Consider the following 20747-nt stretch of genomic DNA (forward strand, 5'->3'; position numbering starts at 1 on the left):
CTCCCCCCACTCCTCCTCTGACGCCTTCATTTAAAGCAAGACCCGCTCTTGTATGGCTTTATCCCTCAAAATAATGTTATTACTTCAGCACTTTATCAGATAGAGGTTCATACACAGTGGTTTGGGTAATTGCAGATTTGTGTCACGATAAAGATAATAAACCGTGTACGACCATCTGCATGTTCGTCTGCATGTTTGTCACTTACTTATTTAGCATGAATGATCTCTCTGTATTAATACCATATTTATGTAGTGTGGAATATTCACACAGCTGTCCAGCAACAGCCTCCACAACATTTTACCTCTCTAGTTAGTTGTTACAGTCTTTCTGTTCCAGTCGTCATTGTCTGTGTTTACATTCATTGAGTAAATCCACTTTTCCTTTTTAAAGGTTAGATGAAGCTTTGCTTTAAAGACAAAATACATAGGCGGTGGGCCAAGGGGAGATTACGTGTATTTAGACGATTAAACAAAAATTGTTGGCACTCTTACCTCTTGCACATTTTTTGTTTAACGGTAACTTTGTCTGAGTTACCGATTCCGGCAAATCGAGCGGGCAGCTATGCTCGGGGTCCGACATGTATGACGTCATTGCAGTTATTGTCCAATGACACGCCTCGAAATTTCCCGGAGTTTAACTTTTTTTTCCCTTTGTTTGCCGGTTACCGTTACCATGAATCTGCTGCTGTCAAGTTACCGGGATCGGAGTCCAGTACATCAACACTTCACACACACACACACACACAAACACACACACACACACACACACACACACACACATAACATAACTATACAAAGTTCCAGCTTGAAATTTGTTTACCAGGAGGTTTTCCAACAATGCAGCAGTTGAATATAAATAAAAATGTTAAAAATGTTCAAGCACTTGACAAATGGCCAGTACAACATATAAGAACTACAATGCACCAAGGTTTGCATTGCTTACACCCAAAAGCTAAAGAGATATGTCAGTTTTTATGTATTTTCCTCAACCAGTGTTACTGACATCACTTACATTTGCCTTAATGCAAAAACCTGTGTTGACGTGTTGCATCACTATGTGTAAGCCCAGTGAGTGAGACAGAGTAAGAAGATTGTTTCCACTGGTGTTGTCGTGCTCCTCATGAAAAACATGGGACGGTTTGTACATTCTGCTGTATGTTAAAGCTACTAGAAGTAAGGAAATTGGTTTCTCTTCCTCTTCTGTGATCTTGCCAACCACAAAAACGGTGAGTGAGTCCAGAAAGAAGTTTTTTTCTTTTTTTTATTCTGAAGGGCCAACATTTGCGCCAACATTTAGCCAGTCGTCACCACAAATGGTTTCTGGTTTCCAGTTTCCCATAATAAGGGAATGAGTGCACCAACCAAGTGTTAATATTTCCAATGTGTTGACTTAAAACCAGGATGAAAAAGAAAAAGGGGAAAGTTTCTATGTGTGTAAACATGATCTATGTTGTTGAAATATTCACAGGATGAAAATAGTTTTTGTGGTTTACACTTGATCTCTACATGGGGTCTGTATATTTTGGCCCTGTTATTGCTGCTAGTAAAGTTTACCCCTTTGAGAGATAGACTCTCTCTCTCATTGTTCTCCTTCTCCCCATACTCTGCAGCAGTGCACCAACACACAAACAAACACGCGCACGCACGCACGCACACACACAAACACACACACACACACACACACAGAAACACATGTGGCTGGCCTTGTTGCCATAGCAGGCTAACGGGTTGCGGTAGCGGCAGATTTGATTGCCTGCCTGGCGCTGAAGTGAAGAAGAGGAGACAGGACTAAATGAAACTCCATCCATCTTAATGAAACACAATTATTTTCCACTTATTAATCATTGAAAAATCAATATGTCTCTTCTCGGCCCAGTGTCGGCTGGATTTGTCATTTGAGGCTGAGCTGTTATGTATCATCCTCTGACGCCAGGACAGTCATGGGTTCAGTCACCTGTGTCCTTTAGGAGGGAAGGGGGGAGAGGAGAGTTAGAGAGAAAGAGAGAGAGAGAGAGGAGCGTAGCAGGAGATAGTGAGATGTGGTCAGATACAGAGATGGGTATTGAATGAGATGTGGAGGACGAAAAGAATCTGAGAAAGGAAAAGTAAGCGGGGGAGAAAGGGAGCGGAAAAAAAGAAAGTAATGAATGAAACAGAGAGAAGAGAGAGGGATGAAGGGCTGCTCACTCTGTCTCTTCCCCGCTCTCTGAAACAAATGGGAACTCATTAGTGGCTGTTGGTGATTGCGTGTTTCTTCACAGATCAATTTACTAAACACATTGTTTAATGGCTCATTATTAAAGTCTAAGGCCTCGTATTGACTGGGAGAAAGAATGCAAGGGTGAAAAATGAAAGGGTTTTTTTTTATTAAATATGATATTTTTTAATTAAAATGCAATTGATTTCAAAGAAAATATATTTTTTTGTATTTATTACCAACCTGTTGTCTGTTGTGTTTATTTAACAGGACATTGCATGACTACATCACTTATTATTTTTTCAATCATACATTAAAATAAATAGTGGTTACATGTACTTCAACCCTGTTTCCTAGATATTACATTTATATGTGTTGGAGGAAATATAATGCTCACTGGTTTGTGTTTTTATTAGCTTAATGAGGAAATAGAATTATTTATCTTATATTAAAGAAATATCTAGCGAGTCAGATACGTTGATACTGAACATCTCAATAAAGTAATTCATTTATTTTTCCTACAATATTTGCTCTTACAATGCAATTTCCACTCATAGTGACTAACACATGAGTAAGCTTTTTATGGTTATAGTAGTAACCAGTATTTTGAGGATTTTTTTTCTTAATTTTTTAAGGGCTTTTAAGGTTATGGATAGGGAAATATCATGGTCTTTATCAAGTACTGAATACATGTGACTGGAAGCACAAGGCACTATACCGTTATGGAAACGATAATGTCTTTATTTACTTTATTATTTAATTTATAACCAACTGGCAAACAGCAGAGAAGCAGCAGTTACCTGTGATCCAGCCAAAAAAACGTTTCAAATCGCATGAGTCGCAACATTTGTAAAAGATGAAATGTGTGTGAAAATACCATTTTATATAATAATAAGTATTGTTGTGCTGCAGTGATGTGTGGGGCTACACATCATATTTATTAAAACATCTTTGTTTGGTACAGATCACCACACAAATCACAACATAATCATTTTGATACGTTTGATTCAATGAGAATGAGAATAATTATGTAAATTGTATTATTCGCTCTAATATCGTAAATCATATCGCAATTGCAACATCAGTCAAAATAATTGCAATTACATATTTTTTTAAAAATAGCTCCAGTAAAAAGCATCCTAATCTTATCAATACATTGCAACTGATGAGCGTGGTTATTTTTAACCCTTTCATGCATGAATTATGATAACCTCAGTCAGGATTTTTCTCCTAATTTTTTTAAATTTCTCTTTAAGCATGAAAAAAAAATATTTAAACTTCATTTTTTCTTTCACCAAATGATATACTATTACATTATAATAACACAAATCAACTGATCTACAACCAGAAATATTACTGCAGGTTCAGTGGTGATGTATGGGATGACGCACTAGTGTCCACTGTGGAGGCTGAAGTGTATTTATGCCATCAAAATCCTTTCATACATAAGAAAACAGCTTTTGAATAGCTGTCCACTGCAGTGACCACTACGCGTGAAAGGGTTAAAATAAAGACATAGAGACCATTCCTTCTGCTACACACTGGATATAATATTAAATAATATTATGATGTAATATTTGTTTTGTATAGTTTGTCAGTCATTTTCTCTGGATTTTGCTCAATCGCTCAACAGCATGAGAGGAATTATTTATAAATGACAAAATCACAACAACTCACCACTTACTCCAGCTGTTTTTCACTGCTGACAATACTATCCTGCATTTCTGAGATCTCTGCACATATAAAGATGGATATCAATACTACAATACCACCTATACCTGATATTTAGCCCAATGTCTCAATAGCACAACCTCTACTATTACTAAAACAACAAATGTGATCATTTGTGTATAGACGTGTGCAAGCAAGCAGCGTCGTCTGTCATAAGTAACTTTCTCAAACTCTTGAAACATAAAAAAACCTTATGTGCATCTCTCTCGTTTTTCTCCTCTGCGGAGGAATGAAATCCATCAATCTGCCATTCATCAATTTTATCGCCAGTTCTCTCCTCCTTGGCCACCCCAAAACCCCAAAAGGAAAGCTTTTGGTGCTGTTTTGAAAAATCGTCCAGAGAAAAAATGATTCCGAGCGGCTCAACCCTTTGTTTTCCCTCTCAATAAAGCAAGCGACAAGGCCGGCGCTTGATGTACGAGCGTCGTGGGCGCCTGGGCGTGCAGCAGAGTGCATAAGCAAAGCCATGTTTCACAGCAAACAGAGTGTTCTTTACAGTCACCACGCCACCCAGATGAGAATATAATGTTCTACAGCACATAACTGCTTCAGGTCAATACTTGATTTGCTCCAGCATGTTGTAGAGTCTCTGCTCTGGTCAGGGTCTGGGGATGCATTAAGAGCCCAGAAACAGCACACAGAGCAGTGGGTTTGGGGAGGGACATGGGGTTGGGGGGGGGGGGGGGGGGGTGTTGGAGGGGTACCTTTTAGTGTTCGGAACTGGGGTGTTGGCTGGGCCACGTTCCCCTGAGTCCTTGAAATCATTTCCAGGTATGTGATTCTGCATGTGTGTGAGATGCATGGCTGTTCTCCATGTTGTATATGAGGACATCATTTCGAACCGGTGATGATTAGATTGAAGAAAAAGGGAAAAAATGTTCCCCTGTGGTGATCCTCATGCAGGAAAAAATATTATCTGATCATTATACAAGCCAGGTAGCGGGACAATTAACTCAACTGACTGAGCAACATGCATTTTATATCACTTGGTTCATGTGTAGCTTCATACGCATGCATCCCAAACTATGTGCTTACGTGCAGGTCCCCACCAGGCCAAATGCTCATCAAACAAGGAATCATCACTGACTCCTGTGGGAATGGATACAATCCTGTGGGTTACCCTTGAGCATCTTTGCTATTTCACCAGTATGGGGTAAGATTTGGATGCTGCCTGTGTGTCATCCAGGGACAACAATCTGTGAGTGTCAGAAAGCACCCAAATAATGGATGAGGGCGAGGCCAGTTGCTGAGGTTCCTTAAATATTAATGTTGTTGAACTGCAGTCCATCTCAACCCTGACACAGCGGTGAAAGAAAATCACTTGCCCTTTCAATGAGATAAAACACTGTAGACATATCTGTGTTCATATGACTCTATATATAGATAGATGAATGACATCATCTCTTGTGATGATACTAGTGCTGACCGACACCTTGACTCTGAAGATTTACTGTGAAGTTAAAAAAAAAAAGAAAAAGAAAAAGCCGAGGGCAAGTAGATGGCTCTGCAGGACAGGGTACATGCCATGGGCTTGCAATGTTTTGAATCTAACTCATGAGTTCTGTTTCTTGTCATCCCTTTCGTCTTCCATCTTTATCTGTCTTAGACTATCTGATAAAGCATGGGCGCCATAGAAATAATGAAAACTGTACATGATGAATTATTACAATAACTCTTTGCTTTAGTTTTGCGTTAAAATTTTGCCTCAGGAATATATTTTTTTACATACAAATATCCTGAATAACCACTAATCAATAGAAAAACATGTTTTGCCAAATGTATAACACAGTGTAACATTTTCTTACAGTATAGTCACAGAAAAATACATGGAAACATGAAAAAAGCACTAAAATAACAACATAATATCAGATGGTTCCTGCCATTTTAATGCTAAATTAATGAGCCTACTCTGGAACAAGTTTGCCTTCTGGAGGAAACTATTAATTTGTGGTGTTGGCCTGTAAAGCTTTTTTTTTCCTTTGGCTTTTTTTAACACAGCTTGTCACAGTGGCAGGCTTGAAGCTCGCTAAAACCAAGTGCGGGAGCCTGTTTTTATCGTGGCGCTAATCCAGAGCCCCTGGGTCCCCTTGCCACATTGACCAGATGAAAGGCCTTGCCCAGATGTTTACAGCCTGTGAAAGTGGCAGGGAGCTAGTGTCGGATGCTGGCACAGCGCGCCGACAGACAGAAAACAAGGCAGTAAAGCCCCACGCTGTTTATGTAGAGTTTAGGAAACAGGAGGAAAGAAACCGTGTCAAAGGGAAATGATGGAGTCGTAAGATTTGAAGAGCAGGCAGGTATGTGTTCTGTGTAGGTGCACATACAATACTGGAGGGCGTATTTGTGTGTAGCCGACTTGATGCAAAGCAATCTGAAAAATATGAATCCGATTGACTACAAACAACACAATATAACAAAATGAGTTCTGCTAAATCTACAAAACCCTGAAGAAAGTTTGTATTCTGTCTGATCTATACAAAAGTGCACAAAGGTTCAGTGAAGGAGCTCAGTTAGTACAGGTCACAGCTCCCGGAGGTGTAACCTTGACCCCAGTTTGCCAGATGGCACTCACAGTGGCATTGCCATACTTAGCACATTGACCTCTGTGACACTGATGAGAATGGGTTTGTGTGTGTGTATATGCCTGCTTGAATGGGTGTGTGTTTGTGTACATGTCTATGTGAATGTGACACTGAGAAGTCTATGTAGCCATGCCAGTCTGTCTAAAGCCATCTGGTGCCCTCTGTCAGAGTGATTTTTATTTAGCTTTCCTATATAAAACCAAAAAAAAAATACTGTGTATGATAGGCCAGAGTATCACTGCTAAGGTCATTTCACAGCAGTGCAGATTCCAGCATGAGGTGATACTTTATTTAAATGTGCTACGTAGCATTTAAGCATCAATAAACTACTCATCATTGCGGTTTGTATATAAAAACCAACAAGAATGGCCACTACAGTACATACCACTTTATTACTTTAAAGGAAATCTGTTGTATTGTTTTACAACTCAAAGGATTATCTTATGGCACAAAACAGGAAGTTGGCCACAGTTGGGCAACAATAACTTTAACATTATGGCTAATGGTGCCAAATATAATTAAAGCTTTTAATTGATTTACTAATAAATGCCCTAATTTGTCTTTTCATTATAACCAAAAAATATGAGCCCTACACGTATAGCAAAAAAGAAACAAGTACACAAAGAAATAAATACATGGTAAAATAAGGAGACAGAGGGGTGAATCCATTCTCTTTTTCACTATAGAGAGCAACTGAGTTTATATATCAGATCATGTGTCCTTAAAATCTTTCTTTATTTAGACAAGAATATTGTGAAGTGGTAGAGTCACTGTAGAAATCACATTAACTGCTATCCATTGTGTATTCACGTTCCAAACAGCTGTCAGCGCAACAGTGCAGTATATTATACTGTTCATGAAGCCAAAATCTCTTGACCTACAGATCAGGGGTTTCAATTAAGTTTTAATATTCTGTTTCTAGCCAAATATTCCAAACAAGATGAGGAGTCTAAAACCTTATTAACCTCAAAGCTATTGACCTGATCTTGTGTTTGAATATTTGTGCAAAGTTTGGCCTTGGGGCACTTTTCTTAAGCAGGGAATTATGTAGATGTTGCCTCATTATTGCAATAATGTCTTGTGTACACCAGGATGCTAATAAACAAATGAATAAGTGGTCTTCTATGACTCGAAACAAAGCAACATTCGCACCTCTTGCCTCCCTTCCAACAACCCCAATTAGAAAGCCTTTCTAAATGAATGTGTTGTGTGGTGCTCGAGCCACGTTGTCTCGTGACTTAATCTGGATTGAGCAGAGCACGCTTTTATTAGGTTACGCACGGCCGCAATGTGTCTTGTCACTTTGCAGAGACAGCGGCCGATAAAATCCGTTGAACGGAATTAGATTGTCATTGATGTGTCAGTGAGATCGTGAGAACAACAGATCGATGACCGAATCACTGCGCGATATGTGGAGATGCAGACAATAGATAAATGAACAAAAGGAATTCAGCAGGGAAAGTTTGAGAAGTTGCGCGCCGCATCAGTATGCGTCTCTCGCACACACACACATACATGCGCGCACACATACAGCTCTTCTCACACTTTAGCTTGAAGCAATCTCACAACGCTGAACAACAGAGAGCCAGTGAGAAAGGGGGAGAGAAAGAAGCCAAACCAATTCCAATACAGCACTAATGGGCCACATCATGCCAATACAATAAATAATGGCCCTTTCAGCTCAGTCAATAGTGAGTAAATGAAAATTTAACCTTTCATTAAATGTGGTCGTATTATTTCCACCACTTGCTTCCCAGCTCTATTTCCCTCTGACACTTTTTTTTTCATGGTGTACAAGAACCATGTGCAAATGTTATGATGTAGGGCTGCACGCTGGTGTTAAGTGGTGTATTGTAACCTAACACACTAGTTTACTGCTGTCAAAAGTTACAGTGTGTATAGTGAGGTCTGTGGATTGTAGAGGTGGGTATCTTTCTTATTATTACTATTAAATTACAGACAGTGGAAATGTGCTGGTTATCCATAAAAATCAATCAACAAGCCACAGTGGAGAGAGGTTTTATGGCGGGCACACAAGGGATTAAAAAAGCAGTCTTATTACAAAAGCTTTAGCTAATTCCCCTTACAGTAGACTTTTCATATGTAGCAGACCTGTTACTAAATCTCCACTGACTTCTGCAGGCTGTGCTAAGGTATTATTGGGAGAGGAGGCGATAAGTCTCTAGGCATCCTGTCTGGTAGTAGATGAAAAGGCTCTGGGCCCGCTCTCCACTGTGGCCAACCTGCCCTCTTAATTAATTAGCGCTAGCAGGAAGTGCTGGCCCATAGGGGAGATGAGGGCCCTCCAGAGGACTGGACAAGGTGATAATGTCCTAAAGGGGAGACCAAGTCCTGTATGCTCGCCTAGCTAGTGGATGCTTTCCAACTCTCTACAGTCGCAATTATGGTTGATATTTTTGATCATGCATGTACCCGGCATTTGCTGGGTAGGCCTCAAATGATTTGGAAACTTTCTATCACATTGTGTGTGTCCACCTTAGTGCAGATCACACTAATTTGGTGATAATAATGCATTTAAAAGAATAGTATATTTTTGTTTAATAAAAAGAAATAAAACAACAAAAATGTATGGTTTTAAGGTGACTTATGTGCTGGAATATTTTTGTGACAGTGTACAGTTACTTCCTGGAGTTTTTGTTTTCATTATGAGGCAAGAAGTAAATGGGCTAGGCTAAGAAATGACCTAAAAAAAACACACAGACACAAATTGTCAACTTCGCATTTCACTTTTTGGACAGATTCATGTGTTTATTAGTGAACTTCAGAGTTGCTGGTAAGGAGATGTTGTTGTCTTTTTACAAAGCCAGGTAAGCTGCTTCCCCTTGCTACCAGTTCATATACTAAACTAAGGTAATTGCCTGCTGTCCCTGACTTTATAAGTGGTGTACATTTATGAAAGTGGGATTCATCTTCTTAATTAACACTCAGCACAACAAATGAACATGCATCCAACAATGTCTGTTTAAGTTTAAGTTTCCATGGCGCTAGCTGAGAATGAAAGTAATGAAACTCCAAAAAAATGTTACTAAAAGCATGTGTGATATCATAGCATCACTCATTTCATCATATAGATAAACCTGTAATTTAGGGAGTCTTAATGGCAGATTAGCTTTCACAGATATGAAGTTGAAGGGTTAAATTGGATCAGATCAGTTACGCTAACGTCCATTTTACTGCGAAAACACTGTGATGCAAACCAAAACATGAACTCTGCTGCATTGCATGTAAGAAGCATTCACACAATTCAAGTTGAACTATTTACACTGATCCTCGTGACCCATGCATTCTTAACATAGTATGTGTGATGTTGCGATTTATTCTTGTTTTTTTTTTGTGTGTGTGTGTATGTGTGCGTGTAAGAAAACTTCACTCTCTTTCTCTCTGTGTCTCCAATAATGAGCATGTGCACCTTTTCTGCCCGGGGCCTTCATACACAATTTAGCCAGAAAGCCATAGCTGATCATGATTTAGCTTTTGACACAGCTCGCCCCGAGGCAGGGGGGGACTAATACAGATATCTGACTCCCAGACTGCGATGGAGGGAAAGAGAGAGAGAAAGTGAGAGGCCTTTTATTGACTAAATGATGAAGAGGTTGGTAATGATAAATAACAGTCATTTTATTGTGGAATTCCCAGAAAAGACACATTCTACACAATATATAAAAAGAGAAATAATAGACGAGGAAGTTGCTCGCCGGGGTCTCAACGTGCTCGCTCCCTATAGAGCCGCCCATTGTTAAACTCAAATATTCCTCAGCTGGGGTGGAGGTCACAAATTGTGTTAGAAGGACCTGCTACTATGAATACTACATAAGGCTGATGCAGAGTGGCAGCGTCATCCCTGTCTCTGGCACTAGGAGGAGGGCCCAGGCCAGACAGCGCCAGTCTTGCCCATGGGCATCTCTCTCTCAGTATCTCTATTCTGTGATTCTCTCTCTCTCTCTCTCTCTCTTCCTTATTGCACAGTCTCTTTCTCTCTTTCCCTGTCCTCCCCTCTTTTTCATTCGCTCTCTTTCTGTCTCTCAGCATGGTCCTTGCACTGTTTTCCCAGCACATCAGGGTGGCAGGGGAGCCTGTCTCTGCTGCTTTTGCTCTCTGCCGCCTCCGAGTCTCCAGGCCTCAGCTATCACTAAGACAAGATGGCTGACCCTCTAAGGACAGATAAAGTCCTCTGTGGTGCTCCGTGAATGACATTACGCGCAGAATACAAGCTCAATTGGTTGGAGGAGCAATGAAAGGAGATGGCATTGTCTGCGTTAATGCAATTTATGAAGAGCTATCCTTCTGTTTTAGAGTAAAATAGAGAAAAAATACGCCTTGTGTAAACATATTAAGTTCTTATTACCTCAGACCTTTGATGGATAATAGTGTGTATCTGACCATCATCTAGAATTAAAGATCTTCTTATCCTTGCTTTTTTTCACTTGATCTTTTAATATCACCTACATTGAGGGCATGATATCTCAAAAAGAGTGTTCCAGTTGTCCACTGTCTGATCCAACTGTGCTATCTAGTGGGAAGTTCCTAGCTCTGTTGGTGTGAGAGACTGGTAGCAGCTAGTGTGTGTGTTTGCCTCAGGATACCTCTGCAGCTCTGCAGTTCTTGAATACTGAGTGGAGAGTGGCCCAGAAATGAGCAGTCAAATCCAATTAAATTACTCAAATTAAATTGTACAATGGTTATGGAATACCTGATCGAATTACTCACATTCAGGGGATTTCAACAGCAACCAATTAGTTCAAAGTATAAAGTTCACACGCTCAAATTAACACCAAGAGAGGACAGGGCCTTTATTTGAGGGAAATGATACATCATAATTACATCACGTTGGAAAAAAATCACAAATTATACAGCATGCATTTAATAAGAAAATGGAAATGGTTAATAGGTCTTGATAAGACAAATCTAGCCCTGTCAATAGTGCAAACGTGGGTAGGTTGGCTAAATTAAAGAGGAGAAGTTATTATTGTTTCAAAGGAGCTTTAGGGCCCATTGTTCTTCAGTCAGAACACTGGCACCCAGAGTACACACCCCCTTGTCAAAAACAACAGTGAAAACCAACATAAAGGGAAAAAGAGAGGTGTGTGTGGGGTGGGGGGGGAGGGGGGGGGCTGTCATACCAGACTGTATTTAACTCTCCTGTGGTAATTGAGATATGTTGAAGAGGCTGGTCCGACAATTAACAAGATTTCATTTTGAAGTAGGTCTTTCTTGTTAGATTGGCCAAAATAGACACTTTGTCATTTCCTCAATAATGATGGAATTCTTTAGAAACTCCTGGCTTAATTGTACAAGGGACTTCCTGACCTTTTTTACATTTTAAATTTAGCTTCTCAAGGTGCCTTTCCAAGGTGAAACACGTGAGTAATGAGATACAAAATCAGCCCGTTAATTGACTTTCAGCAAATTTAGATCTGCAAGACCAACGTATACATTTCCCTCTTTTAAAAGTGAACCATTTTAGCTAATAAAGTTATTAATCTTGCCCATACAGTAATTATCTCTGTAATTATGCTGTAATTGCACATACATCAAGGCCACCTCATATAGCGGGCAGGATTCAGCTCGCTCCTGATGATTTTCTTCACATCATGTAAAGACATTACTCTTACTCACACAGACTGAACAGATAAAATTGGCATTCCCAGTGAAATCAATGGGAATCAAGGGTAAAATGCAGAATTCTTTATGTTTTGCACGTTGTGAAGATTTAACAATAAAACCGCATCTGTATTCCTTGAGATTCTATGGCAGCTATATAATTTGCGTCAAAATAGACTTAAGCACATAGATACACTGAACCCTTTTACTGAGTCAAGTAAATTAATGGCAAGCGTACACAGGCAAATGACGCCTCACTTAAATTTACTTGACCCTCACACTTCAGCCAGTGCCCCCTCTATCATCTAAGCCTGTGTTTCTTCCTCTACTGTCTTACTTGTTGCTAGTCGCCACTTGCATCCGTGCTCGCATGGACGGCATAAAGCCACAGACGTGCCATAAACTGCGTAACATGATAATGCTGCTTTAATTACCCCTTGGTCAGCCCACTTACAAACCTATTGCTGCAGCAGTCAATATCCCCAAAGATCCATTCATGCCTCGGCTGATGGTTAACTTGGGAGCCTTTGCTGAGTGCTTTAGCCTAATTGATATCCTTATTTAGCAATGAGCCAGTGGGAGTCGGAGGGGAGTTAAATGGAGCAGTTTACCAGGCAGCAAGCACGCTAAACCAGCTCCATGACACCACCACCAGGGCTTAATGTTGCCTGGACGATGATTTATTCTAGCTAATTTACTGGTTTCAAATTGATTAAGGCCACTTTTGTTTTGTTTTTACTAATGATTGCTTTCACCATTTGTCCTTCTTTTTATTTATTTTTTTCAATGATCAGAGAAAGTTTAGCCACGGATATTGTTTTAGAGCAAATTACACCTATTTACGACAGTTGACTGCTCCCAGACATCTAACTAACACTGGGGCAGGTCACAGGAGAGACTTCAGTAGCTTCCAAGAGGAAGTTAGACCAACTCGCTACACAAATGTAAACACACACACACACGCTCATGCCTCTCTATACATGTTTTCACACATTTATTTACACATGATGAAATATTGGAGACGATGAGTGCAAACACCTTCTGCAGAGCTGCAGAATTTCACATTGTTCACTTCCCAGGGAGCAAAACAACAGGTATAACCCAACCTAGAATCGTCCGTGAGAGAACAATGCAGATCCAACAGGTCAAACAAAGCCATCGGGAGCAATGGGAAAATCAGATTCTTCTTTTAAACTGGGTTTGTAGGTCTCTCCCTCCTGCCTGTCTCCCCAGATATGTCTCCCTTAACAGCTCAAAGTAATTAGCAACGACCACATGCCAAAGGTAGGGTAGCTACCGTACACAGAGTAGGCAGACCTTATCTTTAATTTGAGACAATGAGATGCTCTGTGGGGGCTTGTGGGGAGCTGGGAGCTATAAGGTAGGCAGGCAGGCTCCCCCTCCCAAGGTCGCTTCACTGAGACGAGCTAGTCTGGGGACAAAGGATACCCACAGTATGCGAGCGCACATTATGACAGTTTAATTATCAATTTAAGCAGCATCTTGTTTTCCCTCCAACCAAAGTTTGAGTCTCGTTCGCTATGGAAATAGACGTTTTGAAATTAAAAGATATTTGTCATTAAAGTGAGCTCTTTCTCACTTTTTCAAACTTTGTTTTTTGAGTGATACCTCCGTAAGTCCTCCAGGGCGTCCCATTAGTCACATTGGTGAGCACAGAGCTCAGCCACAAAATGGCCACCAATCATGGAAGAGCGCCGTCAGCCCATTCTTTATACTGTCAGGATGAAGAAGAGCATAAAAACTCTGAGTCAATAAAGTCATATGAAATGCTTGATATCGAAACATGTGGCGTCCCGGTGACTGATTAAGCGTTGAGGTCCAGTTGTGATGTATCTTGGAGGAGGAAGGAGGGGGAGTGGGAGGAGAGAGAGTGAGGGCATAATATAGAAGCTTTCTAAAGCAGCATTTTGCACTGGTTGTTTACAGCATCATTTTGTATATGTATATGTTATGTTTTGCTGTTCTAATCGAGAAAAAGAGCCAATAGTGTTTTTATAGATTGTGTTTAAGCGTCACATTTTTTGGTATAATACTATATATTTGACTGCAATGTTATTATTGAGCTTTTACATGATTACAGTAATCGGTGTTGTCAATTATGGATGGTATCTTTATAATGACATCCAAAGAGAAGGATGTTCAAGAGAGAAATGTATTTGGGCAAGTCCATACGTTCTCGCTATGGTTAAAGCATACCAATTACTGCAACTTTACTTCCTTTGTCTGAAAAATGTCTGGGAATGGAGGTTGTAGCGCCTTTTCTTTTTTCTTCTTCTTTTTTTTCATGACAGTGAAGTCAATACCGACTCAGACAAAGACGGTGAGATGAGAAAATGGAATGACAGAGATTAAAAATGAAAGAGAGTGCCACTTTTCGTCCAGATAGTGGTTTTAGCCCGCAGCACCTGACTGCTCTGTTCTAACTGAAATATTCTCGCAGTGTTTGATCAAACTGAAACTTAAACATACTTTATGCTTCAGACAGATCACCATAAGTTAAAAGGTCTTCCAAATGAACATCTGAACTTAAGTAAAAGTTGGCAATTGCACTTTAAATTTGCCAGGGAATATACCAGATTGTTAGAAATGGACATGTCTGCTGGGTCTAAACATGACAGGAATGTTACTGTTCTAATGAGCCTGAGTCAAATTCAATTTCCACCTCAAACAGTTAGAAACCACATCTATAATCTATTTCAACACTCCAATCTGATGATATAAACCGATAACCGAGAACTTGGTATCACCTTTGCTATTCCCCCCACACAATATTTGGACGACATTAAACCTCTGAGTGTGTTCAAAGTGTGTACAAACACTCTCTGTCAGGCTGCAACTCCAATTTGACATTAACACACAGAAACATTCCTGTCTTGAATGAACCACCAACTTGACATGAATGTTTTTGCACAGGAGTCGAAGGAGAAAGAGGAATGAGAGAGGGGGAGAGAGCGGTGCGGTTTTGGACAGACCGTGTTAAGATCAGTGCTCGGGGCTAGGCAGGTTGCTATGCGCTGAAATGCTAATAAGCTTCCTGGCTCTCGGTGCAGGTCGGCTAGCCTGTGCCGACTCGTCTTGACACTTCACACACATGCTGTCTTCCACCCTTTTTAATCATTTTTGATAGGCCTCCCTGGGATGCCATCCATTTAATTTGAAAGGGTTGAGCCACCCAAACATTTTCACCATCTTTAAATAGAGGTCTGCCTCAACATGCCTGCTGCATTGTGACCCGACAAGGTGAAAAGCAGCGAGGTATAAAATGCTGTTTGGCTGTTTAAGAGGATAATATTAGGCCAACACTGGTAGCAACTCGTAGGAAAGATGGGTGAGCGATGCTGAAGTGGGTAAATAAAAAAAGGTTGGGGTGATTTTAACAATACTTAAGCAGTCAGCTCACAAACACAGGTGTGGCTGCTTGGCTTGCTTGTTACAGAGAAATATAGAATTGCTCTGGTTAGATGTATATTGATTTTATTAAACGCACCATATGTACATGGAAAGAGAGCAAGAAGAAGAAAAAAAGGCAGAAATAGAGTTAAAATGAGAATAAATTGTTCAAATAAAACCCATGATCACCTTTGCTTCACCAGATCCACCCTAAATTGAAGGAATAAATACAATACGGGTCAAACATAATAAAGATAGCATTATATACCATTCTGTTATTAAGAAAATGTTTGAGAATTTGTATTCCCTGACAGAGTTCAACAACCACTGCCCTACTCTATATCTTCTAATTCTGTCTGGAAAAAACCACACAGCCTGCAGCAAACACAGTATGGTCAGAAATGAAGCCTGGCCATGTTGTATGATTCATAGGGAAGAAATAACATATTTTATTGGAGTCTGAGAGATTTATTTACTAGTGTTGTGGTGGATGTGTAAGGGAGACAATCACCAGGGATTTTCACCATCCAATTTGCCAGTGTACTCTTCTATAAACATCAGTCAGTAGAAATGGGACAAATTCTACAGAAAATAATCATAAACAAACCATTACATCGCATTTTGGAAATTGTCAAGAGACGTTCTTGACGATAACTATCCGCTCAGAGTCAAAGGCAGAAAAGCCCAAAAGGCAAGTGGGGATGTCTGTGTGCTATATGATATTACCGTGACTCTCAAGATAAAGATATCATACATTATTGGTTTAGACTGGCAAAGAAAGAGAGAGGGAGAGACCAGTGTGAACAGATAGCGGGGGCGAGACACAGACACATATAGACAGAGCAGGAGAATGTTCAAATATATTGCCTCTTAGCAAAGGCACAGATAGCTTTGAGCCTCTTGATGTCCTTCTATGTGAAACAGCTGGAGCTCTCCATGAAAACCACACTGAACTCCACAACAAGCCTGCTTGTTAGCTTCTAACAGTGACTGATCCAGCTTTATACCCTTTGCTCGACTTGCACTCTGTGCAACATGTACCGTAAACCATCATTTACTCCAGTCCAATTTAGTTGTGTGCATTTGCATGCAGAGAAGCACGTTATTAAGACGCAGTAAACAGAATTGTTGTGCATGCTTTCATCAAAAAGAAAAAAAAACATATTTGCGATCATGGCCGCCAACCAGCATGTAACCAAAAGCTGGAGAGGAGGAATTGACATAATTATTAATTAGTCGATATTACTGAATGGAAAAAGTCTGTCTTTGGTTTCCTCCCTAGAGCTTAATCGAACGCAGCCAAGATGAAGCTAAGCTAAACAACACCAGGCAGTTAATCTCCACTACCATACAGTTCAGATGCTGATAATGTCCACAGGTCTTAAGTGAGCGAGCGAGCCCATGTTTTTTAGATTTACTTGTTTGCTGTTGTTTGCCATCTTTAAGTGGTCTTTTATTAAAGCCAGCCATCTTCCATAGAGCCCTAATGCATTTCACTATTCCGATGCTAATGACAGCCTAAGAATGCATTATTCAGCATTAGTTTCATTTCCCTTTGAGCCTCAAATGGCGACAAACTGTCTTGTAACCATTAGAGTTTTAACTTGCGTAAGGCACGCCAACCGCAACCTGTCTAACAATGCGTTGCAAACGACAGTGGAAGCATTTTTTTACTAACTTATCAGGAGCAAACAGCTGAAGAAAACAAATCAACTTTCTGTGTAAAAATACAAGACATTTAACACTTTATTATTTGCAGACAGTCCGACAGGGACTGACATGACTGCCAAAAACCAAATAAAAAGTGAATTTGAGGCAAAAGTTTGAACCTGCATTCTGTCTTCTTTGACTATGAATGTGTGCTTGCACGTGTGTGTTAATATGTTTAAACGCGTACGTGTCTAACAGGCATGTGAGCATTAGTATGCCGTCAGTGTTGGAACATGATGTGCTCGTATGTGTTTTTTGCTTCAGTGTGTTTGAATGAATTTGTTGAAAAAGTTCATGTCTGTACATGTATGTTTTTTATATGCCTATATGTGTTGCTTCCGCTTAAAGCATGCTTGCCTTTGTGTGTGTGTGTGTGTAGGCTGAGGACTCCCCACTGACCTGCTGTTTGGCTACAGACAGACAGAGTAGAACTGGCCATATTACTGTTCTTACCCTGCCATCTGCTGGTTCACATCATTCTAGGCCCTGCATCCATCCCACCGTCATAACTACCCCCTCCCACACATCTCTCCTGTGCTGTTTTGCTCTACAGTGTGTCCCTGTCTCTCTCTGTTTCCCTTCCTCTGCTTTACTAAGTTTATCTTTGTCTCTTCCTTTCTCCTTCATTTTATTTCTCTTTACACAAGAGCATCGTCTGCCCTCCGTGTCCCTTTACATCACCCCTCCTCAGAGAGGGAGAGAGAGGGAGAGAGAGAAAGAGAGAGAGGGAGAGAGAGAGAGAGAGAGAGAGAGAGAGAGAGAGCAGGAGTAGAGTGAACTAAAGGGGAGCGGTGGACGATTGTTATCGAAAAATAAGCATGGTGTTTGAAAGGGATTTTAATTGAGGCATTCGTTATATTTGAAAAGGTGAAGTCCTGAGGGGACGGAGAGAGAGGAGCGGCGACCCTATTCATATCCTCAGACATTCATAAAGAATGGCATCTTTTGACTTTCCCTTTTAAAACCGTGCAACCTTAAATGACCTAAATATAGAGGAGGGGAGGCAGACACGGTAATTCCCTGCACCTTGGGGGGCGCCACCAGAGTACGGGACTGTGGGATACAGCCGAGGACTCCAATTAACAATGAGGGAGGGTCCAGCCACCCAAAATAGAGAGAAAATGTCCTCTTGATAAACCCCTAAAGGGAATGTCAATCTATCTATTTTCTTTTTTTTAAAACCCTCCTCTTTCTGTTTACCTTATCTTTTCCACCTTTGTTTCCATGATTCACCCACTTCTTTCTTTCCACTGTCTTTGCTTCATTCTCTGTTTCTCTCCCTCACTTTTTCCCCTTTTTTTCTCTCCTCATTCTGTCTTTGTGCAGTAATTATGTCATTAATAATGTGAAGGCCTGATGATTGTGCTGCTAATACCAGTTGTCCGGTCTGTATTTCTACAGCTTAACTTAGGAGGAAGTGGACAGAGTGCTCATTTGTTGTTGTTTGGTAAGGTCAGCTCTTTATGAGCCCTACTTCCAGTAAAGCAGACTGATGTTTTCTTTTACTATATTTTGACTGTCTGACCACTGGGTTAAACTTAGATTGTTAGTTTATTGTAAAGTTGTTGTACATGGACAACGGCTCGAGGCAACATCCAGTAGGTTTGTAGATTTTTATCTTTTCACTCTCTCTTCAATTTCATCCTTTTTGCAGACCTCTCTGAAGGTAATATTACCCACATGTACAGTACTGTAATGACAACAATAGTCACCTTTTCACATAACATCATTTCATCCTGTCATTTGATGTCTTGTGCAGTTTTCTGTGACTACGTGATGAAGTATTCCAGTATTATTAGTAAAAAGCTTTATCCTGACGCTTTGGGAAATACCCGCAGGCACTGCTCTGTGTAAGCATCCCTGATGATTTATGCAATGTTACTGTAACCAAAGCGGCATCCTTGATTATAAAGTTATAAAACTTTGTTGAAAGTGCCATAGCCACAGAAGGTATTTATCATCAGCCTTCATTTTTCATTGTCAGAATATCATTTTCATAGTCAGAATATCATTTATCTTCCAGCATCTGTGAAAACTCATTAAATAGGACACTGAAATGGTATAAAAGGCAGCGACAGCCACTTGTTGATGAAGTGAGCTTTTTTTTTTTTTTTTTTGCGGTCTTGTCCGTTCTTGATGGGTAAATTAATGCACTATTCCAGCGGGAATGACAATGTGTTGCCAGCTACATGAAAGAACTTGACTGCTCAATAAGTGCAAAGATCCAAGACTTTACTTTTTGCTCACAACCTCCTGATTGGGTGAACAAACTGGTTCAATTAAATATGTTTGCCGCTGTCAGTAAAATGCTACCTGACATTTCATGTTGAATGGGATAAGGCATGTTTCGCTTCATGACTGAAGTTTGACTGATTAAGTGGTGCGATGTCAAATAGAGGGTGAATGAAATAATGACAGCCAGATAATAAGGCCTGCAGAGCATAAGCACTCTGGAAAAAAAAAAAAGTGCACGTGTAAATATGACACAGCAACTTGCAATCCGTGCACATAAGCATAAAGACAAGCCGGTTTTTGTGCAATTGAACAAACACACACACACAAATACTTGTTCTGATCTTATAAAATCCCTGATAACAATACTGATAATAATCACAGCTTAGTCGTAATAACTCATAAAAAAACAGCCTTAGTAATTGATTGAGCTCTTCGCCAGGCAAAATCCTTTCTTTGTTGCATTTAATTTTGACTTTTACAGTGAGTCATAAAAATATCCCGTCAGAGTCAGAGGCACACCGGCCAAATCTGACATTGCCTGGTAATGAGTGGAGTGTTTGTCTTGAGCCTGGTGGGATGTGGTTTAAAACTGCATGCCTAAATAAGGTGCTGATTATTGGTTAAGATTAAAATGAATGTGATTAAAGTTTTATTTAACCAATATTTACTTTTCTGCAGTCCTGACTGACAGCCAAAGGCCTACATGAGCAGAATTGTAAATGCAAACGCAGACATACTGCATTTAGTCTGGGTCTGTTATTGTGCTGCACGCATAAGCACAGATGCATGCAACAAAGCACACACAAACTTATTTACAATGCACACACACACACACACACACACACACACACACACTCACACTCACTTACTTACTTGTATGCATGCAGATACAAGGGCGCACCCACCCAAATACAGGGCTTCAACAGTCCATTTGTACTATAATTATGCAAATGGTGTTCTCTGGGAAAACCTCAGCCATTTCAAAGCTGCAGCTAGAGTACTGTAGAGTAATGTAGGGCACTCCCCTTGCTTATTGTTATACTCTGGAGGTATTTTTTAACAAATTATTATCATTTATTTTCTGAAATTTAAATCTGCCAAAAGTCTAACCTAATCCCCTGTGTGTAATAGCTTTAATACTATTGAACAACTGTGTAACAAAAACAAGCTGCTCTACTGGATTGCACAGCAGCACTCATTTGCAATAAAGGCACATTTCTAATATCAGAGAGCACACTCTGAGCAAGTGACCAAGTTGA

The 20747-nt window shown here is 40.2% G+C and overlaps 1 long non-coding RNA gene across 1 annotated transcript in view; it reads right to left on the reverse strand.

Annotated features, from left to right (window-relative positions):
* The window catches only part of LOC128382681 (uncharacterized), a 44530-nt gene that overhangs the window by 783 nt on the left and 23000 nt on the right, over nt 1-20747 (reverse strand). The window lies entirely within an intron of this gene.

The sequence above is a fragment of the Scomber japonicus genome, chromosome 21 (assembly GCF_027409825.1).
Source record: "Scomber japonicus isolate fScoJap1 chromosome 21, fScoJap1.pri, whole genome shotgun sequence".
Lineage (NCBI taxonomy): Eukaryota > Metazoa > Chordata > Actinopteri > Scombriformes > Scombridae > Scomber > Scomber japonicus.